At 32.4% G+C, this 6569-nt stretch overlaps 1 protein-coding gene across 1 annotated transcript in view; it reads right to left on the reverse strand.

Moving 5' to 3' along the window:
* Positions 1 to 6272, reverse strand: part of LOC116766348 (SH3 and multiple ankyrin repeat domains protein 2) — an 88865-nt gene extending 82593 nt beyond the window's left edge. Inside the window, exon 1 of the mRNA XM_061522719.1 lies at positions 6117 to 6272. The gene's annotated coding sequence lies outside the window, so the exon portion shown is untranslated. The remainder of the gene's footprint in view (positions 1 to 6116) is intronic.
* Positions 6273 to 6569: the final 297 nt, after the last annotated feature.

Consider the following 6569-nt stretch of genomic DNA (forward strand, 5'->3'; position numbering starts at 1 on the left):
TGTAAATACTATTTGAATAGATGCTTTAATTGGAGAATGTTTCAAGTTAAACTGAATGTTACTTTTAGTTAACAGAATTTTTTACATTTTCGTTTTAATGATTCTTTAGATGTTTATAAATCTCATTTCTCTTTATGGACACCTTACGAAGATTCAATGCTTACCCTAAATTATGAATTTTAATTAAAATTTCGTAAGAACGGTTGGTGTATAGTTTTATATAGATAAGTATCTCTGTGTTTCAAAAACAATTCCTTCATGTGAAAAATCTCAAGCTCCTAACTTCATGATCACCCTCTGTGCATGCTTTCAAAAAATATTGATAAGTGGTCTTTCGTATTTATCATCCCTCATAACTTGCATTGTTGTTGCATCGTCGCTATGATACGGAACCCTCGCTGTAATCAATAACTATTATATTTTCATTATTTGACATACGCTGGAAACACGATAACGTTAAATACACTGTTGGGACATTGCACAAAAACTTAATGAGGTAGAGGAAATTTTTTGGAATAAAATTTTGTTTCGGTATATTTTTAATGGCGTAGGTGTTGCTTGTTATTGGACAGGAATGACTTTGACAATTAATTGAGCCATCACCATCGACGAAATTATTTTCAAATTGTTATTTTCCCTTTTTTTAATTCAAGATTAATCGAAACGAAGCTACAGTAGGGATCTTGTATGTTAGAATATTGTGTGTATCACATTCCTGGTTGACAATAAGATCAGCTTACTTCACAGAAAGACACCGGATAGACATGTTTATTTGATTCCACGACGGCGAAGAACTTCTAACAATATTTATACTTGCTCAAAGGTTGACACTGTTCACTGGCGTTTACTTGTAGAGTTTTACAAAACAGAACAACCTGAAAATGCTAACAGTTCAATGAAATACAGATATTCTGCTTTTTTCAAACAGTCCTTTAATATATTTTTATAAACATTTTTTTTACCCGAACACGGAAACCAACAAAATATAATAATATATTATAATGGTTCAACATTCCAGTTAAACATAGTTCAAAGTTATCAAAACTATCACCTCTTCATGTGAATCTACAGATATTTGATTGTCGGAGTGAGGAATTGTATCAAATCCTCATAAAATTGAACTGTGTTCATTGTTCACAATAATCTTGTTATTTCAACGTGGGTTTGAGTTTAACCGTTTGTTTTCAGCGTGTTTAAACCTAACAGCATAACTTTGAACCACATTTTGATTGTGAATAAGCCTTAAATGAACATTTTATAGAAGTCAAGTATCTTTGATTAATCTATCTATAATTTGTCGTGGTGGCCTGGAGGTTAAAGGGCCGCCTCTCATTCCTGAGGGCGCGGGTTCGAAACCTGGCAAGTACTAATTTGATTTTTTACGAGTCATATGTACTCTCTAAGAGTATTTAGACACCACTGATTGGCGGTGATGGAAAACATCGTGTGGAAACCTGGTCTTATATTCAAATTATAAGATTGAAATCGCCAACCCGTCTTGAGTCACTCTAGGCTGATGATGATGATAATTTGTTAACAATATATAATAATAAGTGGCCTTTAGTTCTTGACTAAGCGGATTCTATAAAGTTATACTAATACATTATTTATTTGATGAATGATCTGTCGAGCAAAAATCAGAGACTATGACAGAGAATACTAAGTATGATAGTTAGATTCACACGAAGTTTTACATTCAGATAGAATCTTATCTTTAAAATGTAGCTTTTTTTCGTAATAATACATATATTGAGTAATTGGAATTTTAAAAAGATGATCGGTAAAGAAATATTAATAAAACTTTCACATGTATACTATTAAATCATGTTAAGTATTCGTAAGCTCTGTTCCCAGACAGCCCTCATCAGTATGCACTAGCAATGTATCCGATTCCCGACAGAGATTTACCCATCCCTGTAAAAACATAGAAGTGTGCCGATGCATAGTAATTTATATCTATCCGAAGCATCTACATTTATGGAATTAAAAAAATAAACTATTCACGATGAACCCTTAAATATGTTATTATTTAATATAAATAAATGTTTCTATGAAACTTGGAATTGTGAAAACGCGGAGTGAATGCCGATGCGTGTTCCAATCAACGCGTCCTTGCTTGATGCCTCCCCGGAGCGCATCCACGATGAATATTAAAAGCATGCCTCTGTCCCATTCACATATGATCCTTAACTATATTACAATAGAATTTAAAATTGCTGTTTACTCAAATGTGATTGTCCATCACCGACTGGTGCAATGCTCTCACATATCGATGCATTCAAATTTATACTATTATTTATAGTAATAAAAATATTATTTACTAATGTAATGTAGGTATATGAATAACGAAGGAGGCTGAATATTTCTCCTACATAATTTTAAAAACCGGGCTAAATAACTCTGAAGTCAAAACCAATAAAACGAACTAATAAATCGTTAGCATTACTACTGTTTACGAAAATTAACGTGAAATAAAAACTCTAAAGTGAAAGTATTTAGGTATAGTGAACGAATCAACAAGAATATTACAATGATGCTATGTCTAATAATATAAGTGTTACTGAAGACTTAAAAACCCTGACGTTGGAGGCGTCGCTCGAAGGCGATCCGTCGAGATCAATCGCTAATTACATAATTATTTTGGCTTTTTGTAGAGTTTTTATAAAGAAAACATTAATAAAGTTTTCTGAGAACAAGAAAATATACTTTTTGTTGTAAATATTTGAAAATGCTTTTTTCATTTCTATTTTAACTGACATTTTGTTTAAAAAATATAACATTCAATGTAATCGAAGTAATCAGTTGGGAATTATGAAAAAAATTCACGATAAAGGATCAGGAGCAAATAATGTTACAGAATTTTAATGTATTTTAATCTCCTAATAATTAATAATATATTATAAAAGATTTCTAAGTTAATGAAGAAAATCATTAATTTTTCGTGAAGAAATCGATTCCGTACAATATCCCAACAATAACTGGGGTACACAACTAAATATATTGTTTTGATAGCACACTAATCTGAAACAGACCTTATTGTGTGTGTAATAAGGTTAATAATGAAGCAATGAGTCCGTTTATAAAAATCATTAATCACTTAGTATTTCTGCGTCGGATTACAAGAACAGCATCCTCGCAACAGACGCGGGTGATACATTAGTTCCGGTGTTGTACACGTAGCAGCGAAAGTACTACAATAATTTAATTAATTATACGTATATAGAGCGGACATTACCTATTGCGCTTACGGTTATATATATATTATATGAATGTAACATTTATTTGCGTAAGGATTATATATCATCTGTTAATTTTGTAGGACTTGATATATATTAATATTACATGCGGCGTCGTTTAGTAAATACTGAATGTGAATATCAAAAGGCTTTAAAATAACTACGTTTATGTACGAAATTGATTGATAATGTCATTCTAGAATGTCTACTAACACCATCTTAAATAATATTTAGAATTTAAGCACAACATGTGACAGGTAATGGGTTATTTTGTTCTTTTTTCTAAACTAATAAGTATCTAGCATTTAAATGAAACTAATATATTTCGGATATACTACGCGGACTTTATTATTTTAAAACTACCCGAGGTTTCGGTTACGTTTTAGCAACCGTGATCACGAGCAGACGAGATGTCTTAGATCTCATTAAGTATATAGCAAATAAAGAACAGTATATTTAAACTTCTACATAATGTGTTTTAAAAGTCGCTGAATTCGAACAGTAATGTTGTCGGCCTAAGTCATATTCATAAATCCAGAATCTAATATCCGCTAAGTCGAACCCTAACGCGCTCGCTCTGCTATTTACAAAATATGGCTATGTATATACGAAAATCATATTTATAAATAAAAATACATAAAAACATACATCTTTATCTGTAATTCGATTGAACAAAGCTATATTGAGCCGATTTAACTCAGCAATTTGCGAATAACATTGAAGTTTAAAACTGAAGGGAGATGTATGATATGAATTACGCCTGGGGACGGATGTAGCTGGAATCAGCTCGAGGATATGCTGTATCAATAATAGGGGAACATATTTTCAAAGCATGGTAGAGCGTAAGGTCATAATACCCGAAATTAATCGGAAGCTACGTCCTTTTTGTATTTCCACATTTCATCCCGGTGTAGTAACATAGCCCTTCAAAGCATCCATCAATATATAAACTAGTTTATTGACCGTCGTTGCTTATCAATATTACAGTCATTATTTTTAATACGCCGTTAAGGTCTGAAGCGTCCGCCAGCACTCAGATAGGGTCAGGCATTACGACCCTAACTTATTGGTTTTACAGGTTAAGTCGAGACGCTGAAAGTTATTGACTCTAAAGAACAATTTGCTCGAAATTGAAATACATACTTTCATAAATGTTTATATACTTTAATATGTGTTTACCGTCGAAAAAAGTTTTACTGAAGTTTACCAACTATTAAACGTTCAGATATTAATTGATGTTTATTTTATATTAAAGACTTTGATAGCGTAAACGATTCTAAGTAAGTTAATAAAAATTTTAATATATTCTGTTGTATACTACACTTTATTTAAAAAAACCTGCCAGATAAATAATCGCCGCATTTCATTGTTTGCATTAAACATTTTAATGTCAATCTTAATGACCATATATGTATATGTGTATGTGTGTGTACGATGTGCGTGTGTGTGTAATAATAATAAATAAATCTAACAAATACAACTATAAGTCTGTGATACCGATTCCCAATTCAAAACAGTGTTAGCGCACGCGCCCTGTCACCCCCATAGTACGTTCACCTTTAAGAGGGACCCGCAAGGTCGCTAAACACGGATCAGCTAGCCACTTTTGTTTTTTGTTTCTTCAATCTCTCGTTTGTTTACTAAATTATAAATAACGAACTGACAATCCTCTTCGTTCAAAGTTTTCTTTTCAACGATTGCTTAAACTTTTCATTTGAGAATAAATAAAAAAAAATTTAGAGTCTTGTTACCAAAAGTAGTTTAAAACTAAAACTAAAATTAACTAGACTGTAATCGCTTCTCTTTATCAACACAGTAATTATTGTCGTAATGACTATGACACGTTAAAACGGCTTGTCCAACTTAAACCAGTGCATTTATCGTCTGACCCAAAAACTTACAAATTTTTTTTGTCAAAACAAAACAATATCCCCATTAAACAGAACCGAGGCTTTATCACAATGTAAGTGCGGGACCCAGCAGTTGATGTGGAGCTGAGATGGAAGGAAGTCAGTCCTCGCTCGTGGAACCTCATTGTGATATGAATGGACTCTTGTTTTTATTGTTAAGGACACAAATTATTATAATACTCCACAGTTTACCTAGATTTGTTTTCATTGTTCATAAAAAATAACTGCTGTGAAAGTTCTGCAGTGAAATAAAAATCACAAAATAAGTCGCCCACAGTCATCCATGTGATTTATTATTAAATATTACGTTTGGGACGAGTGGTCAATAATTAAACATTGAAAACAAGAAGATTTTTAGATAACAACAGCTCGTAAACAATAAGATTTCATGAAGTCTTAATAAATAGATATTTCACGGAATTCACGTAAAGGAAAGCGGCTGATACTTGAGGGATGTAAAATGTTCAAACTAAGAACTTATATTCCGAAAGTCCTAGTCTTACTTAAATTATATTTATTAAGATGATAGTCTTATTTAATTCGTGGTGATGACATTTCGAATGTGTTACTTGAGTATACATTTTTCAGCAGATAATCTGCAGCACTTAAGCGAACTGTTGAAGGCTGTAGTCGCTAAAGATGTGCCAAGATTATTGAGGGCAATGCAGAATGTTACATATTCCATATAACGAATTTTTATAAATATAATGTAGTTACTATTATATTATGCAATAAACATAGCTTAGTTTCGAGATATTAATGATTTTCACTGAGATCATAATATATAAAGGGACGCATAAATACAAAAAGAATTAACGTTGCATCGTTCTGAAGCCTGAATTAAGAACGAAAATCGAGTTGTAAAATGTAAATGTGTATTATATATAATGTATAAATTACCAAAATATGTTTTAAGATGTTTGTCTCATCTATTACGACTAGAATCAAAACATCCACGAGGTTGACTCACCGTCCAGTAAGACAGCCTCCACTGCACACGACCAGTCATACGGAACACAACACTTATAACGTAACACATATAGTTTAGTTATCATTAATTATATTATATTATTGTTAATATATGTTGGTAGTATCGCTATGAACCGGCCGCGATCCCTTCAGACGACCGCCGACGACTGCCCGTTATCGAGCGACGACTCTCCCCCGCCCGTCTCTAAACCAATTTATAATACATACGGAGAAGCAGCATCCACCGATGACGTAGACGAACGATATTCAACCCTAAAATCTACGCAATACGATACAATATACGACGCAAACGAATTGCCGCAGAGGCAAAATCGTCGGTAGTTTTTACTGAATCGCGAAGGGTGCGAATCGTACGTATTGTGACATTATAATTGAAATAAACATTAAATCCATCTGATTTTATACAAATTAATGAATAAAATTACGTTACATT

The sequence above is a fragment of the Danaus plexippus genome, chromosome 15 (genome assembly GCF_018135715.1).
Source record: "Danaus plexippus chromosome 15, MEX_DaPlex, whole genome shotgun sequence".
Lineage (NCBI taxonomy): Eukaryota > Metazoa > Arthropoda > Insecta > Lepidoptera > Nymphalidae > Danaus > Danaus plexippus.